This window comes from Marmota flaviventris, chromosome 2 (genome assembly GCF_047511675.1).
Source record: "Marmota flaviventris isolate mMarFla1 chromosome 2, mMarFla1.hap1, whole genome shotgun sequence".
NCBI lineage: Eukaryota > Metazoa > Chordata > Mammalia > Rodentia > Sciuridae > Marmota > Marmota flaviventris.
The window spans coordinates 78173296-78196318 of record NC_092499.1 but is presented as its reverse complement, the minus strand read 5'-3'; positions in this window follow the sequence as shown (position 1 = coordinate 78196318).

Sequence of the window (23023 nt, the reverse complement as noted above, 5' to 3'; positions counted from 1 at the left end):
GTATATCTTTATCATATAACAATTGTGCATATGATGTATTAAATAGTCATTTTTCATCTAACCTGATTAGTCCATGAGGGCTTCCCCACATAAGCTGTTTGAAATAAAAACACCACCTCTTAAAAATACTTTGTAAGTTGCATTCAAATGTCAGGCATATTATTTCAGCTTGTTTGATAGGAACACATGTTCACCATGAAAGTGGATTCACAAACTGGGAGGACCCTCTTGCTTGGATATCTAACATAGCCTGCTGGCTTTCAATCCTGGTTCATGATTGAATGAACCCATTTAAATGTATGTCTCCACCATTTCTGAATTATGACAAAGAACATTAAACTTTCATGGCCGTGGTTTAAAAACACATACTTGAAATACATAAAATACATATATAATTGAGGAATTGATGTTTAAGATTTCAGGAACTTCTAGCAATAATGATTATTCGTGCAAATGGCAGTGGACATCCTTTAACTATTCTGTGACTTGGTTTCTTCCCTTTCATAAACTAAAGAAATTTGAGGTTTGGCCCAGATACCTAAAAAACTCATTAGGTTGAATGAAATGACTTAACTGTTTGGAAGTATCATTACGTCCTCTGATCGAAGCCACTCCCAAAACTGCAAAGAATCGGTGAATTAAATTATTTGTCTCAGTCAATGAAAGAAATTAAGAAAGGAAACCTATATTTCGTTGGAATGGTCTCCATACATCTTATAGGAGTCTATGTGTTCTTTTGAGTTTAGACTTATTAAGAAGAACCAAGAAAGTTCTTTGAAAACAGCTTCATCGCTTGAAGTGAGAAATTAGCCACAAACTAATTAAAGACCAATTAGCTTGAGTGCTCCAATCTGGATGAGCCGCCAAAGCTTCTTTCACAATACTTGAAGACAAGCCCCCTGGAAAGCCAGACTGCCAGCTGCTTATCCTGGCTTCACAACTCCTGTGGTTGGCCACTTATATCAGCATAATAGGAAGAAAAAGCTCAGAGAAAAAGAGATAAAGGGGAGTAGGCAAAAGGGAGAGAAGGAAAGAGAAACAGGTTGTCTTAATTCTCCTTCTTCTGCTCAAATGATCAATAGGTGGTGTCAACACATATTGACTCCTTGGGTCTGAATGGGAGAGCAAACAGCTTCCCATGTGACTAAGTTCTGGCCAATGAAAAATGGCAGAAGCAAAGATTGACACTCCTAGGCCTGACTCTAAAATATGCCAATCACTTCTCCCTCTTTGTTCATCCTAATAAAGGATATTGAGAGAAATCCTAGGAAAGAGAAGAGACCTCAAGAATATAAGCTGAACCCCAGAATCTATGCTTGGAGGACAGTCCCACAGAAGCTACCCTCTTTGCACCCAGTGGACTTTGCCTAAATGAGAAATAAAGTTTTATTGTGTTGAGCCACTGAGAGTTAGGGGTTTATTTGTTATAGCATCCTGTAGACTACCATATATAATGCAGACCAGGAAAGACAAACTCATTCCAATCGGTCTCTTCCGCCAATCAGCTGTAGGCGCTTAGGCATCTGGATAAGTTGGAAAAAAGCCTTTCTTGTTCCCTCCCTTGTTTTCCTGGCAGGCCAAGCTTCCTGCTGACCAGCTCAAGCAGTGGTGACAGCCAGAGCCATAGCCTCCTCCTGGAACTTCTGAAATAAAGAAGGTCACAGATGTTCTCTGCAGGTCACACCCTGGAAATTCACTCTATACTGGCTGGGGTGAAAAGTCCATTTTTTTGTTCTTTCCAGAGTGATATCAGGCCTCAGTTCTCCACCCCTCCCTACAAATTTTAATTAAACATATTTATGCCCAAAGTGAGCAAGCCAAATCTAGAGGTCATAAGTACTGTTTCCTGCCGTGGTCACTCTCAGACCCTGACCTTACTTGGTACCCACATTGATCGCCAGGTAGAAACAGCTCCCTCTTCAAAAAAAATCATACATTCACTCTATTAGGTCAAATGAATTACACAGAATAGGTTATCCCGAGGAGATTTCTGGCATCTTGGAACCAACTCCAGGGACCTGCTCTAAGAAGACAGTGTTTGTACCTAACAAAGCATTAGAGAGTACTTAATAACATTGCCTAGATACAGTCTCTACCATAATCACAAAGTGACATAAACCAAAAGAGTTCATGAATGTGGGCTGAAAATAACTTTTCCAAAATTATTGTCTTCTTTGAAGTGCTTCCACCAATTCAGCCCCAGTTTTGTTCAGCAATGCTAGAACTGTAAACCTCAAACATGGACCTCATCCTAGACCATAAATAAGTTTGTTTGGTCTTCACAGTGCTTTAAAAATCATGATAACAACACATTTTTGATGAGATTTTTTGGTGATGAGACTTAACACAAAAGTCTAGATTTCTGGCTCCTTTTGCAACATCACAAGATTGAGCAATGTGGCCCCATGTTCTCCCCTGGGTGATGTTCTGTGGGAATTAAGCTGCTACTACCCCTTGCATTAAGCATGCTGTGGCTCAGCCCCCCCTGCAACACCACTCACCAAGCTGGCTATTCCACTCATTTATGCTTCCTGTCTGTCCGTGAAGGCAATATGCTTATTGATTTATACTTTTTTTCATGATTTGCTATGTCCCAAGTATCCCTTGTAGATATGTGTGGTTCCTTCTCAAGAGACCAGCATTGAGAAGAGTGGGAACTGGGGCAAGAAAGGACCCTCTTTCAACCTGTGTGGGCTTGACTTTTCCCTCTGTTGGACATGGAGAAGGGAAGGGAGGAAGACCAAGTTCTTCTCTGCACTGGATTACTGATGGCTTCAGAAGTCTTACAGTTACCACCTGAGGGATCTCTCATCAAGGGCATACACACTCCATGCGTTCCTAACAGCTCTTGCAAGATGTTTGAGAGTCCCCTTCTGGAGACTTCCTGGCTGTGGTCATTTTCAACTTACCTCAGCAGTATAACTGAATAACAAAGCAAACATCCTTAACCATGCCTTGACTCTCCTGCTCATCCCTACTTTACATTGTAGACAAATTTATAAATGTGTACAAAGGCATCTAAAGGTGGCACTGCAAATTCTTAGATCTGAGCTGCTCTTCCTTACAGGTTGTTACTGCCCCTGGATTTATGGATTTGGGGTTTGCTTTTGGTTTATACATAATGCTTTTCTCTCTCTCTCTCTCTCTCTCTCTCTCTCTCTCTCTCTCTCTCATTAAAGATTTGGACCAAGAACAAACTTCAAAGCAAAATCTCTCTCTCTCTCTCTCTCTCTCTCTCTCTCTCTCATTGAAGATTTGGACCAAGGACAAACTTCAAAGCAAAATCTCTCTCTCTATCTCTCTCTCTCTCTCTCTCTCTCTCTCTCTCTTTCCTCTTTTCTTCTTCTTCTTCTTTTTTTTATTTTTTTAAACTTTTCCTCCTCCTCCTCATTGCCATTGTTAAGTGGTCTTTAGCTTCTGAATATAGTGATAATTGATAACCATTCCAATACAAAATATGGGAGCCTCAGGAAGGCAGGACTCATGTCTCTCTGGCCCTAGTCTGACCCATAATAAATGCTAACTCAGCATCTGCTGTGTGAATGGATGAAAAACACAAAGGCCTAATGGCCTATGATAGCGAGAGGGGCACAATTCTCAGAAATAGCTGGGGACACTTGGGAGGGCTTCCTTGGCTCTCTATAAAGTCTGAAATGCAATCAATTGAATTTCATCCATCCTACAATACTTTTGTGAGGCTTGATCTCTATGCCCTCTCATTTGCCCCTAACATGACCAAAATTCAGTATAAGCTTATCTAAAATCTGTAGTTATATCTGAGACTCAACATTTGCCATAAAAAAGATAGAAATCCTTGTGCCCCTGAGAATGGGCCCTCCCTCTCCACAGCAACTGGCAAATCCAAATTATTTTCTCTGTTAACTCCATCCAAGAAAGAAAAAGAATTTGCTGGAGACTGGATCTGGGTCTGAGCAAAACTTATTCTTCTGGAGGAAATGGAATGATATTCTCTGTATGCCCTCTCACCTTAAATTGTGTTTTTATTAAGTGTGTACCTCCAAAGAAATATTAGACTTCTTTCCTTTATTTCAGTAGTTTACATGAGGCCTGGTGAGAGGCAAAGAGGTGAACTGACTTGACCTCCGGCATCATGTGACAGACATTGCTTTGGTTCAATTGTTGTCTGGGAGGGACTGGGGGTTGGGTGTGACATAATAATATTAGCAAAAACAATAGCCATTTAGTTTATATAGAGTCTTTCTTCCTGTGATTTCAAAGAAAAATTCAAGCCTAATACAAATGACATTATAAAGGAATGAGCCAAAAACTTGGCAAGAGCAAACTGCGAGGGAATTCATTCATCCATTTGTCGGCTCTCACTGAGAAGGTGTAGACATAGCCCAGCCACTCAGAGCACCCTTCTGTGTTCTTCCTAGTGATATTAACTTCCTCTGTGTCAGGCTTTTTTCCCACTCAAATATTGTGAGTTTGGTACGCATGAAACTCAGCCTTCTTCTTTCTAGCATTTCTGGTTTTCTCAACAGAGTGATTCGTCTGAGAACTCTAGGTGTCAGCTCAATGAATGCATGATCTTTTGGGGATGAGGCAGGGAGAAAGAAAAAAAACAGAGAGAGAGGATAGGAGGGAGATGTGGGGGAAGAAAGGAAGGAAGGGAGTCTTCCAAACCAAATAGCCCATTAGTCAATAAAACGTATTGGGGATGGGAAAGTCCTGTAGGGAGAGGGGTTAAATATTTACAAAGCCCTTTCTATCACAAGGCATTAAGCCAGGAACCAGGAGATTCATGCTGTGTAACATGGAAGCCCATTCTGAGTGGAATCTTCCGGAACCACCCTCTGACCAGTGCAATTACCTCACTTCCCTAGGATGTCGGCTCATTTTCTTTTCCCAGCATCCTTTCTATATGAGCACCTTCCAGCCAAGCCAATTAAAAAAAAAATTCATTTCCCATCTTTGAATGAATCCTGAGAACCATCCATTGCTAATGTTAAACACAGTAGAACAGCAAATATTTTAAGGGGGCAGTTTGGGAAATAAGGAAGTAAGGGTTATCCATTAAGAGTGGATTCAGAAGTGGGAGGGTCATGGCTACTTTGAGATGAAGCTCATTTACACAAACCAAAACAAAAAGTCTGCTAAATGCATCTGGGAAGAAAATAAGATGTGAAAGGCAGAGTAAAACACAGAACAATAAAGGAGGTCTTTGTGGGTGTTTGGCCTTTTCTGTTAGCTGAAAAGGGCAGAGGGTATAAAAATATACAACTCAAAGACCCCCAAGAATTTGTTACCTTTAAGTTCAAGAGACCCTTCAACAAATTTTGCAGAGATTGGCTAAGGATTTATGCCTGTGCTCTACAAGGAACAAAAATTTTAACCCTACAATATGAACAAATGAAATATTTGTTGGATATTTTCCTCTATAGACTTGTAGATACCTCCCCCCTGGCCCCGGTGCTTCAGTTTCTTTGAAATTCTGCAGACAAATATCAAGAGTCTGATCTCAAACCTCTGAGAGGGCAACCCATGCTGGTCCATATGTAGTCAGATAACCAGTTTTCAAGAATTCTCCAAAATTTTCACATTATATTTGAAAAAAAGAGACAAGAAGAAAACAATTTTCAATAGCTCATCAGATCCAAATATTTTTCCTTCTTCACTGCTCAAGATTTGCTTTAACCTATGTTATACAAAGATGAGTATTAAGACTCACACACACACACAAAAAAAAAATCATTTCTTTAAAGAAATTCTTTTTCAATCCCCCAACCTTCATTAGGACATAACCTATATAAAAGGCAAGCAAGTCAAAGACATTCCAGAGGAAAAGTTAGCCCTGCACTTTTAATTATCTTCCGGTATTTCCTTTTTTTCCTTAAAAGGCTTAAATAAACTCACTGGTGTTTAATTTTTCTAGTCTTTCCCAAAATTATTGCTACAGCTTTTTTAAATTGGGTAACACAATTTCTGTTCCCAGTTAACTAATGTTCTTCTCTGTGTCATCCAAATTCAACAAGGAATAAATAGTGTTGCTCTGAACAAAACCTTTTACAATGGATTGAGTTTCATCTAAAAGCATGTAATTCTGCATAGCCAGAAGCAGTTTCTAATCTTTATATATAGGAACTTACAAGGCAAAGAATTCAAAGCCACGGGATTAAGTAAAAAATGTGAATGAAGAACTGCAAACCCTGGCTCAGCTGACACAAGGAAAGCTCTGTGATGTTTTCTGAGTTAATCATTGCTGCGGGTGGGAAAAATTGTAGAATATGCCTAATAGGTCTTATAGGTCATTATTTACTGAAATGCTACACTGAGTGGTTATTTCTTTTTAAATACTAATAACCTAGAAAGCCTGGCCTCATTCAGCAAGAGGGTCAGCACAGAGGCATCTGATTAGTGTCAAAAATGACTGCCTCTCTTTGGTAAAGGAATTTCCTAAAGGAAACATAATTCACAATGACAAATGTCGGCATTTTTAGAATTACAAACATTACCTACAACTTGAATTCAGGTTATGAACCCACTAGACAAAGTTCAGTGCTTATTTAGTAGCTAGCAGATGAGTCCTAGTTTAAAAAAAAATACAAGAATGTGTTTAAAAAAACATAAAGAGCAAGACAACAAAAGTCTCTGATCCTTAGAATGAAAAGCTGACATGGTAGCCAGGGTAATAAGTCTATTTCTCCCACAACCTGCAGTTTTGAGCTGTCCATTGATTACTTCTAAACTGGCTACATCAGCTACACTTTCTCAAAATTAATGAAAACTGTTAGTAAAAGAGGGAACATGTCCAATGTTGGTGGATAAAATTTTCCCATTCATTACTCAATGATTAAGCGTGTGAATTCAATTTCTTAGCTGCTTTTAGTTTGAGAAACATAAAAGTACTGGTGTCCATCTCAAAATGATAAACTTGTCATTAATATAGTCTCATGGCTGTGTCTGGCTGACTGCTGAATATTTTCTATTTATACAACATAAGAAAATTACATTAAAAAAACACTATTTATATGTTTATAATTAACTTATTAGTAGGCCTTGTTGAAGAAGGCAACCCTTTGAAGTTCTCCCGAAGCATCGTTAGAGTTATCTGAATGTAAAGCACTCTATTTATGACACTCCTGATTTTCAGGGAACACTGTACCTTAGCCTAAATACAGTCTTCCAAGAAGTGATTATTTAATGTGTTTTCTGGTACTGTAAGTACAATGAACTACATAGGTCAAAACATTTTATGAAGTAAGAAATATTAAAAATAGCATATATTATTTTTGGACAAAACACATCTATTTTTATTATGTATTTGTCATTTCTAATTACTTTTAGGCTAAAAACATCTATTTTATGATCACTATATTAACCACTTTTACATTCAAAAACTATTTCAATGTAATTTTTTTAAAAGAATTTGGAATCTGAAAGATAACTCTAAATATTTGATATCTGCAACAATGCAAAAGGGTAAATTTTAATTCTTAAACTCAAGTCACTATTGTGAATGAAATGAGAAACAGATACTGTACATCAAACTTGTTCTCACAGGTGTGCTTTCTTAATGTTAAAATACCCGTGTGAATTTTCAGTTTCCCATAATGTAATGGGAGACAATAAATTCTGAAGTTACCCCATTTGCCTTCAGCCCTTACCACAGAAGAAGTAACCTCTTGTCTATTTAGATTTTCTGAGTATACCCATGTCCTTCTGTGTGTCACACCAAAGCAAAGGTTTGTGTTGTGAGCCAGAGCTTATTGCAAGATCAAAGCTCTGGGCCACTCACAATAAAATAAGAGGGTAAAGCCCAAAGAATCAAAGAAACAAAGGAAACGTTTAGGAGATAAGGATCAGTCTCAGATATGACATTTCATCCAGATCAGATCCTGTGCAGAAGTTCAATTCAGAGCTTATAAGACAAAAATACAAAGCAATAAGCTTGAAGATGTGGTCGATTCTCCTTATCTTCATGCCACTGATTTTATTTCCATCTTTTTAGAATCAGAGAGTGTTGTTCACTGTATAATGGATTCTGTCTCATCTTTTAAAATCCTCTGTGCCTGTAACATTGTATGTGGATGGATATAAGTTTATCTTTTATAAACAGGTATGTTAAAGCACTCCTAATAAAAAATCAAAAACGTGAGTGTGATTGAAATACCATCCTATATTTTGTTCTATTGATTAATACCAATGGAAGCTTTCACAAAATGTTAAATTCAACTTTTCAAGATAAATACAAAGATGACACATAAGTACCTAAATATAATTTAAATTTTCATAAGAAAAAACACAGATTGATGTGCTCTGTGCATTTCCAATATTGTGTTATGTAAATTGATTAAATGGCTGACTGTGCTCCAAAGAGTATGTTAATTCTGTTAGAGAGGTTCAAGATTTATTTTTAGAATATATAATCTTGTTTTATTTGATACACATGTATTAAAATACTCTGAGCAACATATGAGCAAGAAAAAAGGAATAATTTCACAAAATTTGGATAAATGTTTCTAAGTTATTTCATTTTTTTCAAGATGAAATCAACTAGCATAGCTCTTTTTTAATCTGATAACAACTAAATCAACTTGAAACGTTCAAAATGCTCAAAAGTTACATTAGATATTTTAATGTATTTAAATAATTTTGTTTCATAGATAGTTTTAGTATTTAAAATCTTAAGCTGATAATAGAATAACATTTATAATTATTCAACTACAATTTTCTAGTGGGTTTCATTGTATCTCTATCATAGCATGTTGATAGTTCTGATGCACAGTGTTAGAACAAGATTCAATACTCAATGGTGCTTGAAAAAAATCAAAGACTTTTCATCAAAAATCAATAGTTACTCGATTAAAAACAGTAGACATTAAATTTTTGTTCAGCTTAGAATCTATACATTTTTAGGAAATTCCAGCAATCATTTTACAAATTCCTCTATGGTAGCTTTGACATTTTATCAGTTTCAAAAAGAAAAGTTTTCTATAAAAAGCAGGTGTCGGGCTGGGGATGTAGCTCAAGCGGTAGCGCACTCACCTGGCATGCGCGGGGTGCTGGGTTCGATCCTCGGCACCACATAAAAATAAAATAAAGATGTTGTGTCCACCGAAAACTAAAAAAATAAATATTAAAAAAATCTCTCTCTAAAAAAAAAAAAAAGCAGGTGTCTCCTAAATTGTCCACACAATTGTGGTTTTGATGACAGCTACTGTTTACTAAGCACCTGACACCTTCCACATACTGCCATGAAGACTTTGCCCTGGTGAGACAGAGTCTTAGCACAAACCCAAAGGGTGGTAACCTTGTGCCCAGCCCACAGAGGAAGTAAACCCAGAGTTTACTGATGGTTTACTGATGGTAAAGCCCTAGTCTCTAGTTCCAAATGAGTTCTTCCCCATAACTTCATTGCTCATGAAGAGTCTAAGAGTCCATGTCACTCTCTGAGCATAAAGAATATAGGAGTTTCTACCTCAAATATTCTTGTTTCTTCTTAGACCAATGACTTTAAAAAAAAAAAAAAAAAAACTATGGCAGAGACTGGAGACTGGCAGTAAAGATAAAGACCGGTGCATGTCAAATTTAGGTTCAAAACATTCAGTGCGGCTGTTTTCAAGGTTACTTTATATGTACCCATAACTGTATCAAGATAACCTCCTACAAACTCTCACCAAGTAAAACATGCACACAAAGAAAGTTGCCAAAAAAAAAAAAAAAGTAAAATCAAATAGAGTTCAAACACTTCATTTGATTAAAAGTTTTCTTAACTAACTGGAATGTTTCCTTTGCTTTTTCTCTTTGGATTTTAAAGCTATATTATGAAATTGCTTTTCAATTCCCCATACGGTGATTATTTAATCATGCCTTTACCAGCTGTGAACATAGCTTCTCTCCTGATAACAGTTTATTTTTAAAGGAAATTGTCTTTGAAGAAAATATTTTGATATTATACAGCAAAATAAGAGTTCATTGGAAGAAACCAACATTTAAAAAAAGAAACAAAAAGCCAAAACAAAGATCACCAAAAAAAAAAAAAGTGAGTTTAGTTGGTCTGTGGGGAAAAAAAGAGAAATAGTGGCTACATAAAGATAAAACAAAACCAGCCACTCGTGTGGGGAAAACAATTGGCTTGTTCTGTACAAACAGAATGGAATGGCAGCCTTTCCTCCATGTTCCACTGGGTATCTTGGTGTCTTTTGGACATAGTCACGTGTCCACACTCTAGTGTCCTCTCTCTCCCTTGCTCTCTCTGGAATTCCAAACACTGTACCGAGTGCCTCCTGTTGTGCCTGTAAACTTCAGATCTTACACCTAGCTCTAAAACCTCCACTTGTAGGTGAATAAACAGGAAAGGAGTCTCAGTCTTAGAGGGACAGTGACAGAGCTAAGATGTGGAGGGACCTCCTAAGGTGGCACAGACAGGAGAGGTGGAGACAGACAAGGAAATAATTCCTTACTTCTGTTTCTGGGTGCAGACTCTCCAGAACCATAGAGTGAGAGTGGAGAGAAAAAGGCATTGATCAAGGACAGCATGAGACCCCAGGGTCTTGGAGCAGAAAGGAGAGGGACTTTTTGCCAAGGCTATAAGAATTATTAGATAATTCTGTTGTGAAAGATAGTTCTGTTGGTATAGGGGGATTGGTTGTCCTGGGCATTGTAGGATTCTAGCAGCATCCTTGGCCTCTACTCACTAGCGTCATTAGCACCCCACCCCCACACTGGTGACAAACAAAACTGTCTCCATGCATTGCCAAATGAGCCTTGCAGGGCTAAATAATCCCAATTGAGAACCACAGCTACTAATACGTGGAAAGCTGATCAGAAGTTGATTAACATCATTTCTACCATTTCCCACTCCCACCCCTGGAGACTATTTCCTTCTTATTCAATATTTATCAAGCAGCTACTTTGTACCAGACTCAGGGCTGAAAGCTTGAGATTCTAAATCCTTGCCTACAGTTTAGAGGGGGAGACAGTAAAGGGAATAAATGGAACAGATAATTCCATAAAGGATAGGAAAATCATGTCATCATGGGAAAAATTGAAAATATAAACATTTGAATCCAAATGGATAGTGGTCAAAGTGCTATAACGGAGTTCAAGAAGCCTCCTGCTATTGCAGACAGTAACTCTTGAATTTCTGGGTCACTAAAAGCTGCTAGGAGTCCCCAGCGTAGGGGCTGGCACTCCAGGACCTAGAGAAGGATCTCATTATTGAACAACCTCTCTGGTTGTCCTAGAGCATACAGCCTACAGATCCCACCCAGGCTAAGACAGAGGCAAAACCCGAGATGAACACAGAAAACAATAGCTTGGTGAGCAACAATAATTCTTGAACTGGATCTCAAAGTGTAAGTAAGCATTTACTTGTTGGAGTAACCAAGAGATCTGGTAGCAAGAGCTTGGACTATAGAGTCAGAAGAGCTTAGGGAGGACAGAAATGGGTCTGGAGAAGTCGACAAAGCATGGATCTCAAATGGATCTTATTCTGCAGGCACTGGAAAACAGCCCAACAGTTTCAACAAAAGAGGGAATAAGATTATCATGGCAAGAGTTTGGCAAATAGATTAAAGAAGCCAGAATGGATGAATGAGAATGCAGAACAAGATCAGTTTGAAGATCTGGACTGAACATGAAGAGAATATTAGGTGAAATTGACACTGATACAGGAAGTTGAAGGATTCATCACTAAAAGAAGGGAACAAACCTTCTTCATGCACAAGTCTTTATCATGTCTTCATCATGCTACTCCAGAAAGTCATGGATTTATAAGTGCTAAGAACATGACATGCATAAATCATACCTACATAAATATGCTATGATTGCATCTATGGGTCTGAAATTAATAAGAGAACATTGACTATCATTTTTAAAAAACTTAATCCTTAGGAAATGAAAATGAATTTAAATGCATTCATTTGAAATGTATTCCAACTTTTACTAAGGAATCAAAGTACCAGAAAGATGAATATAGAAACAATTCAACCCTGAGCTATATTGAGCAGCCATGGCCAACTTTGCTTTATCCGTTAGATTTAAATTATCATCTATATAATAGCAATTTTCAAAGCAAGAGAGACCTTTTAAAGCCTTGCTAACAGTCAAATTTTTCTAAAAGAATTTTTCATCAATGAATTAAAGAAAGCAAACTATCTTCCACAGATCAATAGCTTAAGACAGAAAGATCGTATGGGAAACCTAGAAGCCCATTTACACTCTACAGCTATGTCCAGCTGAATTACTGGACTCCACCTCAGTGTAGGTTAAACACTAACAGGGGCAAAGAGACTTTTGTTAAAACTATTTCATGACTTCATCACACAGAATCAACATTCATGTGTGTTCTACGTTCCCTGCTATGCAGCAATTTCTTCCTCCTCCCTTATTCATTTTAGGGGCTCACTCTGACTTTTCTCTCTTTTCCCCATCCCATTCCCCAGTTTATCCCAACAGAACAATACTCATTTCTTCCTTTAAGCAAGCTCCAATATCTTAGGGAAATCTTGGGTCTTGCTTCCCACTTCAGAGATGTCATTGCTATGTTATCTGAATCCAAAACTGGCAAGTGCATAGTCCATATTGACCCAACATTTTTTTTGCCCATGGCATTGATAAGAAATTGTATGATTCCTTTCCCTGATTCTAGGAGTGCCTCCAAATTTTTCTCAATGCAGTCTGCTAAGCCAGCACTATAATTGGTCCCACTTGAGGTGAGAACTGTCATTGCCATAGGATCCTATCATGTGTTCCCCATCCCTCCTGCAGATATGATTCTACCTTCATGGCAACTTAGTAATAGGGGCTAAGTATATAATAGGCAGGCTTTGCTTTTGATTTTTTTTTAACAAAAACAAAGCCTTTTCCTAAAACTCAACTGCAAACTTCCAATCAAACCATCTCCAAACTACACCAGTCACCTACTTAGCAAACTTTGATCTTTTTTCCCCCTCCTTTCCCCTTTTGCTCTCGCATTCCCTCATCTCCAGGTCCCCATCCTTCCACCCAGTGACGGCAGCAGTCAGAGTTCCAAACTGGAGACCACTCGAAGAGCCTAAGGAATCTGAGAGTGTTAATGTTCAAAGAAAAGTATAAAGCATGGTCAGTGCTTCACCCCAGATTGGCTTTTTCAAGCAGTGTTTCTCACCTTGTTCTATGTGGAAATGGACAGAGTGTACGGGTACCACATGAGACAGGTCCTGTGACCTCAAGGGGAATGACCAAAGGTAGAAAAAGTGAAGGAGGAAATAGGGACCCAAATATCCTACCCAACATCTGGAAATTGGTTCCTTCTGGATTCTGCTTTACTTAAGAAGTGCCATGGAATGTTAAGGGAAGAAGGAGGGAGGGGGGAAGAAGAGGGAAAGGTAGGCAGAGAAGGAGAGAAGGCAGCAGAGGTGGAAGAGGAAGAAAGAACAAGATGCGGAGGGAAGAGTGAAGAAGAAAAGGAAAGAAGCTTCTGTGCAGGTTGGATTTTCTCATATAATCCTCACAACAAACCTGGGACATAGGCCCAATAATTATTGTCCCTTTTCTCCCTCAGATGAGGAAATTGAAACTTAAGAGAATTAAGAAACTTGCTTAAGATCTCCTAGATGGCAATTCACAAAGAAAGGATTTGAACCCAGGTATTCTGATTCCAGAGTTTGCAGTATCAAAAAAAAAAAAAAAATCTAGAAAAGGTAAAATGGGCTTTCTAGAGAAATTTGAGCATTTGTGGCAGGAGGGAAACAGAATTAATGCTCTAAAGAACTCAAAGCTACAAGACTTTGTTCTTTGGAGAATCTCTAGTGTAGTAGCACTATTTTCAGAGAATGAAACAGACTTCTAAACATCAAGGTCAATGCTGCTTAGATTTAGTTGGAGTAAGGGAAAAAGGAAAGAGGTTGGGAGTGGCTATTGGGACTATCACTCACTAAAAGTTAATTTCAAGTTTGATGGTGCCAGAATCTTGCCCCTCCTCTCCCTCCTGGGTGGGGGTCAGACAGAAGCTCACTTAGTGAATGCCTGGGGGTTCATTCAGTGACAGTGGCTCAGACAGTCTTCTGGGGTTGGCTGGCAAGGATTGCTTGTGTTGGAACCAACATTCCAGGGCAAGCATTCCACACACGTGGTCACAGCATTCTGCATTCTTGGAAGGGACCACCACTTCACAGGAACGTGGACGGCTTTGTTATGTCTTATCTCCTAATCTGCAGTTGGAGGTTTTCCTTCCTTTTGCAGGTGCTCTCATTTCCTTCATTATTGTTTATTAGAAAATCTTGTGGCCTTCCAAAGTCATTCTTATGCTAAGGAAGGTCGAATGTGATAACATATTTGTGTTGGCCAAGAGTGAGGACATAGCAAATACCAAAAGTCACATAATCATGAGTGTAACTGAAAGTGGTATTTCAGGTACAAACAGAAGTCCCTTGCCCCCGACAGAGGCGGGTCATAAACATTTTCAAAAGCAGAGAAGGCAAGAGGTCACTTCTACATCTGCTGGTGCTACAAATCTAGTTGCTTTTGCTCTGTGGAAGTTGTGACTGGGACTACATTTAAAATTGAATTCAGGGACTCTATGTGTCACACAGCATTTCTCAAGCCATAAGAATGCCTGAGAAGGCCTCAGCTGAACCAAGATTTAAGCATGGGAAGTAAGTTCTCCATTGACATCTCTGAGACCTAGGGGAGAAACCAAGCAAAGCTGAGCATGGTGGGTCAGAGATGATCCTAACCTTATCCAAGTCTCCCAAGAGACAGAAGCATGACAAAGCAGACCAAGAGAGATGCCAACACATCTTTTTGGCAAAGCACCATTTAGACAACTTTCTCATTTCTCACGGTCTCTAAACATTAAGTAGACATCTTAAATCCACATTTTGATGTAATTATTCCATCTTTTGTTGCTAGACTCCAAGAATCCCAGTATGAACATCAATTCTTATTGCTTCACTGTGAATTTTTTTAAATGAAAGAAATATTATCACATAAAAATGTCACATTCTTAAAATTTAATCCTTTATCTAATGCCTTCAGTACAGTAAAAGCTGTGGATATGAGTATTACTTTTTGTAATCTTTGTCACTGACACATGTACCTAAGATAATAGCAAAGGTCACATCAAATATGCAATAAAATGAACTGAAGGATGGTAAAATAAAAAAAGAAAAGGGTATAAATTGTAAGTTGGAAAGTGGCCAGTGCACAAAACATATACCATGAAGTCCTGCATATGTGGTGGGATCAACCAAAATTTGTTTCAAAGTTTTCTAGCTGCCACAAAGGACAGGAAAATAATGATGAAGTTCATAATTAACTTTCCACAGGATAAGAACAAATCAGAACTTAGGGTAAGCACTGTTGTTTACAATAATGAGAACACAAGGAAACTTCTCCCAGGAACCTCCTAAGCATGAGTCCATTGTAGTAAAGTAAGCAATGTCTTGAAATCATTCATTCAGTAAATCCTTCCTGAGCCCCCTACTAAGTGTGGAGCTGGGGACACAACGGTGAGCAAACATGTTCTGGCTCTGCCTACCTGGAGCTTAACATTGGTGGGAGAGAAAGACATTTCCTAAGTAGTCACAGAAATAAATAACAGACACACAACTGTGGCAAAGAGCCACAAAGAAAGAGGGGACCATGTGAAAATCTGACTTAACAATGTCCTTAAAGTGGCCTCAGCGCTTGGCTTCATGGGACTGTTAGAATCACCAAAGTCTCACCACCTCTATTGCTTTGAGAGGAAAAATATTGGAAAGTTTATATTGTGCAGACATCAGATCAAGCACCATCCATGAAAGGTTCTGAGAATTACAAAGCACTAAGAAGTCTGAGGTATTTGAACAAAGAAGTTTGAAACATCATGAAATAAAATAAAAATAAGAGTTCTCTATACCTAATTAAGAAGTAATCTGAAAAGTAGAATATGTTATATAATTTTGAGTAATTACAATTAATTATAACAATTAAGTCATTATAATTTGGTAATTCTAAGTAAACAAAATAATCATATTCATGTTACTTAAGCAGTACAAAGCAACCATAATTTGGCTATTTAATCACCTTCACCATCAACACAAAAAGTTTGCCAATAATATTTGCTACAACGTAACTACAAAATGGATCAGGTTTCAGTTTGTTTAATTGTAAGGGAATGCATCAACCCAATATGAAAGGTCTATTTTGTCCAACTAATGAATCTGTGTAGTCATAAACATGAAAGAGCTCCAACATATATGATTTTCCAATAATCACTGTTTGAACAAAACGAAAATTGTATTTTCTCCATTCCATCTTTAATTTACCAACAATGACCTAAAATTATAAAGAAAATTAAAATGTCAAGGATACCTTCAGGTCACATAAAGCTTTATCGGTTTTTTGAGTCTTTTTTACTGATACTACTTAATTTATGCTTACCACCATTCTGTGACATAGGCAAAGCAGAAACCTGAGGCTCAGCAAGGTCAAGTTAAGGTCAAATGTCTGGTGCAGCCTACTGATCTTTGGGATGAATGTCTTTCCAGGTAACACTCTGTAAACTACCAAGAAAGGATATTATACTCAAGGAAAGGGGCTGATCAAGGACAATATGGAAGCTGGAAAGTCCCCTCCTAAGTACTTATTTCACTAAGAACTAGCATAAAGTACTTGGAGAAGAGTCCTTTCACTAAGAAATAGGACTGATGATCCTAGTTTTTCCAGACCATGTGCTCTTTAAAATACTTTGTGTACTTTCTTTTTCTTTTTTCTTTTCTTTTTTTTTTTTTTTTTTTTTTTTTGTTTTCCCTGATCTTTCTCACACACTGTTGAGTAAGCATCAGTCATACAATTCTGGGCACATCTTCTGCAGGGTAGGGCCTGATTTCACCCCACACAATAGGCAAAACAGCCCCTCAGCTCTTGGCATCTTGTCCAGTCCAACTCCCAGTTGATACCTTCACAGTGATCCAGGTGTAAATGTAGAAGGTAACTTGGTTATGAAAGGCCAAATTTCAGGTATCCCCACTTCTATGTTACCACTGTGACTGAACGACCTGACCAGCACAACTGTAGAGGAGGAAAAGTTTATTTGCGGGCTCATGGTTTTAAAGGTCTCAATCCATAGACAGCCAGCTCTATTCCTCAGGGCCCCAGGTGTGGCAGAACATGGCAGAAGAGTATGGTGGAGGGAAGTAGCTCACGGAATGATCAGAAAGCAGACAGTCCACTTGCCAGATACAAAATATGTATCCCAAAGCCACATCCCTAATACTCCACCCTCTTCAGCCACACCCCACCTACCTTCAGTTACCACCCAATTAATACCATCAGGTGATTAATTCACTGATTGGGTTAAGGCTCTCCTAACCCAATCATTTCTTCTCTGAACCTCTTGCACTGTCCCACACATGAGTTTTGGGGGGACACCTCACATCCAAACCAGCAAAGGGAGAGATCAAAGAATCAAAACAAATAGAAAGATAATCTTAAGCACAGTGAAATTTCTAGGCACAAATAAATCGGCATTGCCCTAGTAGATAAGCATTTGCCATCAATTTTGAACAAGCTCTAATATTTATTTATTTTATTTTTAAACACAACTAGGAAAAAAACAAGAGGAAATCGTGGAGGACAAAAACTCTTTCATGAAAAGCTGTATAGTGTCAATTTCCTTCCAGATGCTTCTTCTTCATCCTCCAACTATGCCACGAATCCAGCAGACGTTTCAGATTTGAAGGTAAATAAGAGTGGAATTTCCACATGAACAGAGCAGAGGGACAGAGAGGCCAGGAGAAACTGCCCAGCAGAACTGAGGTGGGGTGTGGCTTTCAGAGCACATCTGTAGACATTTTTCAGAGACTTGAAAATCACTTTTTTTTTTTTAAGAAATGGTGGGAGGACAGATTCTAAAAGGAGGATTGGTTATTTCCATTTCCATTGATCACCACTTTTTTTTTTTTTTTTTTTTTTGGATGATATTGTATCAGGCCCTGAGCTAGATGCTAAAGGCATTCCTTAGAAACCAAAACCTGGTGTCTGTTTTAGGGTAGAACTCTTCCTTTCAAATTCTGTCCTGAAATCTCAAAAAGAGAGTCCAAAGAGCTCCTGAGGACTGGCTGTTCTAAGAAGTACCCCTGTGCCTAGTTAATCACAGGCAACAATAATTGCAACCACGTTGTACTACTCCCTTCTCCCTTTTGATTTTGATTTTTCAAGATGATGCAAACGAATTCTGGGGTTAGTCTTGATAATGCTAATAAAAGAAAAGTAAGTTTCTATACTAGGACTGCCAGGGAGGAAAAAAAATTTCTTATTCTATTTCTCTCATTTGATTCAAAAGAGGTTAGTTAAGGGTGTGAGTTGTAAAGTGAGTCAGAGCTGAGTTTGAATCCCTGTTCTGCTATCTTCTGTGTATACTTGGACAGGTTTCTTAACCCATCCAGGATTTCTCTTCCATAAAATGCAGATGTTGGCTGGAGTGGAGTACATCATTGTGGAGAAGCAGCGAGGTGATATAAGCAGCACCAAGCACAGTGTGGCCAGTTTGTGGTCAAAGTTATTAGCAGGGTCATCCTCACCTGCCCCACACAGCTGCCAATTCGCTCACCTCCTGCCACTAAGACATGCTGAATTTTTTTTCCACTGTATTATAAACATAGCTTATGGCTCCTAGCATCTTACTGCCCTGACTGCTAGGTCATCTTTTCACAAGTCCCCGTCATGCCATTGTGGAAGGGGTCTGGGAAGCTGAAATTTTCCTTTGAAGAATCTTGAGGCTCTAGGTGTCCTCTACCCTCTCTGCTATGATATCCTAGCTGTCAATATCCTGCTTTACTGCTGGTGTTAAGCATCATTTTGACAACACATTGCTATACCATCTTGCAGGTTATAATACACTTTGACATCTGTTATTTCACCAGAGTCTTACAGCAATTCTCTGGAGTAGGGAATTCTCCTGAATCACAGAGAGATTTCATGACTTGCCCAAGGTCACACTGTTGCCAAAGAGCAAAGCAGAAATTGACCCCAGACAGAGCTCTTCGTGACAGCCTGTGGGGTCAGCCTTGGGTTCTTCACCTGTAGGATATTTAAGCAAACCCTCAGGTCCCTAACAAACAGAATCCAGGTGTTCTCAGTCCTTAAACAGACCTATTTCTTAGCAGACCTATTTCTCTCCAGGAAGGCATCTCAGCAGAAATATATTTCACTGTCCCCTCCAACCCAGGCCCTATGCACATGGAATGCCTGGAAGAGCCAAATAAACAGATTTAACTGACTTAACATGTTTTCCTTGCCAAACATTATAAAATGAAGTAATGGGTAACCTGCATTAATTCTGCTGGATTCTCAGACTTTCCTTTCTCCCCCTGAGGAATGGAAAATGATTTGAACGAGATGGGAAACCAGCTTTTCCTCTCTCTTTCAAAACTTCTCAAAACACATTACTGTGCTACTGGAAGCCATTCAATTGAACTAAGTCATTAAGTTAAATCATCTGCACACATTTTCTCAGTAAGATGAGTCTGCATGGTGGACTGATTTCATAGAACAGTTGCATGTAAACATCTCCAGGGAAAACCAGATGGCGGTGACACATCAGTACCTAGTTAGTCCTACAAAGAGCGTGGCACTGGTTCTGGACATCATCTTTCCAGGAATCCTGTAACCTAGGGTGGAACTTCGTGATGGAGCCCAGCTGGTGGGCAGTTTCTCCCCCACTCAAGAAGTACTCTTTCTCACAGCTCTATAGCACTTAAGAGCAAAGAAGGCAGGACTGGCCACCCAGTGTAGCTGGGGAGCTAAGATTTCTGGAAATCTGAGGCCTGAAATTCAGCAGAGACCACAAGGCCCTTAAGGGTCTGGGAGACAAAAATAAATAAATAAAAAAGGAAAAGAAAACCCGGACCCACTCTTTGTTCCAATCCATCACTCAGGGAGGTGGACCTAGGGGAACAGAGGGCCCACTGGGAACAAAAGCTTATTAATTACTAGTGCCCCAAAGGCACAGGCCTGGGGAGCCTTCAAAACAAAATGAAGAAAGGAAGTGAGGACCATGTGGCTGAACTGACCCTGGCCAAGAAGAACTCAATAACCCAGTTTCTTAATTAGTTATTACTTTTTTTAAAAAAACCAAAGTAAAGCCTTTATATATTTTTGTGTGTTGTATCGATCACAATAAACATAAAACACAAAGGAGAGGCAAACTGTAAGGGATTACTCTAATTAGTGAAAAAAACATTAAACAGCTGACCCTGTAAATATTCTCTTTAAAACCTAAAACTTAAAAAACATGTTACAAATGTCTTCCAGGGTCTGCCAGCCTAGAACAATAGGCCACCAATATAGCATTCCTTCACCACTGTTTGCAATTGAGTGGGGCAATGCAGCCTTTTCAATAGAGCAGGACAGCCTCAGTGTCTGGAAGCAATAAGCAACATGTCCAGGTTTAAAGGTGCCTTAAGAACTCAGATGCCCTGGGAACCAAAGCTGGGTCTCAGGGAATTTGAGTGACATCAAGACCTTTTCAGTGGTGGTAATTTCAACCCCACTTAAAAGGCGTGGTGACACCATTTTTAAAGGTTGAGTGTTCATTCTTAAGCATAAAAAAAAAAAAAAAAAAATCAATAAAGTTAACAAATCTATAGGCCTGGTATTGTGGTTAAAAGAGAAGTCATGAGCTCTGCCCTGAAAGACATTCCAATAGTATAAAGCAAACTTCAGAAAATCAGGCATTATCTCCCACCCCCAACCAATTCTTTGTTATCCACAAGTGTGGGACCACCACCAAAAGAAATCAGGGAATCAGGATTGTTTCTGCCTTCTTCTCTACATTTAATAATAACAACAATAGCAGCAACTTGGACTTGGTGAGGCAGTATGCTTTTTCCACATTTTTTTTTTCACTTCTGGTAGAGATACCATGAAACCCAAGAAGACCTGTGTAATCTGTACTAGTTAGCTTTTTGTAACTGTAACAAATACCTAAGCTAAATTAACCTAATGAGAGAGAAGGGCTATGTGGCTCAGGTTTTGGAGGTTTTCATCCATGACTGGGCGTACCTATTGGATTTGGGCCTGTGGCGAGGCAGCACATCATGGCAGGAGTACATGGCAGAGCACAACTGTTCCCTTCATGGTTGAGCAGTGAAAAAGAAAGGAACAGACTGGGGTCCCATTATCCCTCTCCAGAGAACATCCCCAGTGAACAGAAGACCCCTGCTCTAGACCTCACTCCTAAAATTTTTACCACCTCACAATAGCATCACTGTGGGGACTAATCCTTCAACACATGGGTCTTTATAGGACATTTTAGATGCAAATTACAGCACATGCTAGAATAAACTGAAACATAAAATAATCAAAACCTGAGTGAGCAAAGAAGCAGAGAGGATTCAAAGCATCAAAAGAGACTCCGTCTCATGAACCGAAATTCACAGATGTCTTCACACAGAAGACTCAGGACTGCGTGGTAGCTTTGCTAGACTGTGTATAGCATGTCATCGGCCCTTTCTAATGGGTCTACAAACTGACTCCAGATTAACTGGGATATACAGAAGCTGCTAGAAAATCTATGGGGCAAGTCTGTGCCCAGATAGTTATAAATCTAACTCAAGGGCAATGTTTCTATTAAAATATAATGATGATGATACAAATTGCTTACCTAAGTATGCAAATCCAGAATTTTCTAACAAGAGTTAGAAGGGAGAGACATAAATAATAGAAGCAAAGGCCAAGGGCATGCTAGGAATGCTTGGGCAGGCATCAAAGCCAGGTCCATGGAGCCAAAGAAACATTAGGGGCATGGCAAGGGAGCACAACAGGAGACCCATAGGGTTCACATCACTTCTCTCCAACTCTTCCTAAGTGGTCAGCAAAAAACATCTGAAGAAGTTTATTTTTTCAAAGAAGAAAGAAAGAGAAAAGAAGGAATGAGCAGGGCCAAGATGGAAATAAAGGAAGGAAGAGGAGGGAAAAAAATATTTTCCAGGTGCCACCTCTTATCATTACACACCAGATGCAATAGAGGTCCTGGGCATCTGTGTTGTTACCAGCTAAGTTTAAGATCCAGTGCATCAACAAATGGGCCAAGGACCTGAACAGACACTTCTCAGAGGAGGACATACAATCAATCAACAAGTACATGAAAAAATGCTCACCATCTCTAGCAGTCAGAGAAATGCAAATCAAAACCACCCTAAGATACCATCTCACTCCAGTTAGATTGGCAGCCATTATGAAGTCAAACAACAACAAGTGCTGGCGAGGATGTGGGGAAAAGGGTACACTTGTACATTGCTGGTGGGACTGCAAATTGGTGCAGCCAATTTGGAAAGCAGTATGGAGATTTCTTGGAAAGCTGGGAATGGAGCCACCATTTGACCCAGCTATTCCCCTTCTCGGTCTATTCCCTAAAGACCTAAAAAGAGCATGCTACAGGGACACTGCTACATCGATGTTCATAGCAGCACAATTCACAATAGCAAGACTGTGGAACCAACCTAGATGTCCTTCAATAGATGAATGGATAAAAAAAAATGTGGCATTTATACACAATGGAGTATTACTCTGCATTAAAAAATGACAAAATCATAGAATTTACAGGGAAATGGATGGCATTAGAGCAGATTATGCTAAGTGAAGCTAGCCAATCCCTGAAAAACAAATGCCAAATGTCTTCTTTGATATAAGGAGAGTAACTAAGAACAGAGTAGGGTCGAAGAGCATGAGAAGAAGATTAACATTAAACAGGGATGAGAGGTTGGAGGGAAAGGGAGAGAGAAGGGAAATTGCATGGAAATGGAAGGAGACCCTCAGAGTTATACAAAAGTACATACAAGAGGAAGTGAGGGGAAAGGGAAAAATAATACAAGGGGGACAAATGAATGTCAGTAGAGGGGGCAGAGAGAGAAGAGGGGAGGGGAGGGGAGGGGGGATAGTAGAGGATAGGAAAGGCAGCAGAATACAACAGACACTAGTATGGCAATATGTAAATCAATGGATGTGCAACTGATGTGATTCTGCAATCTGTATATGGGGTAAAAATGGGAGCTCATAACCCACTTGAATCAAATTGTGAAATATGATATAT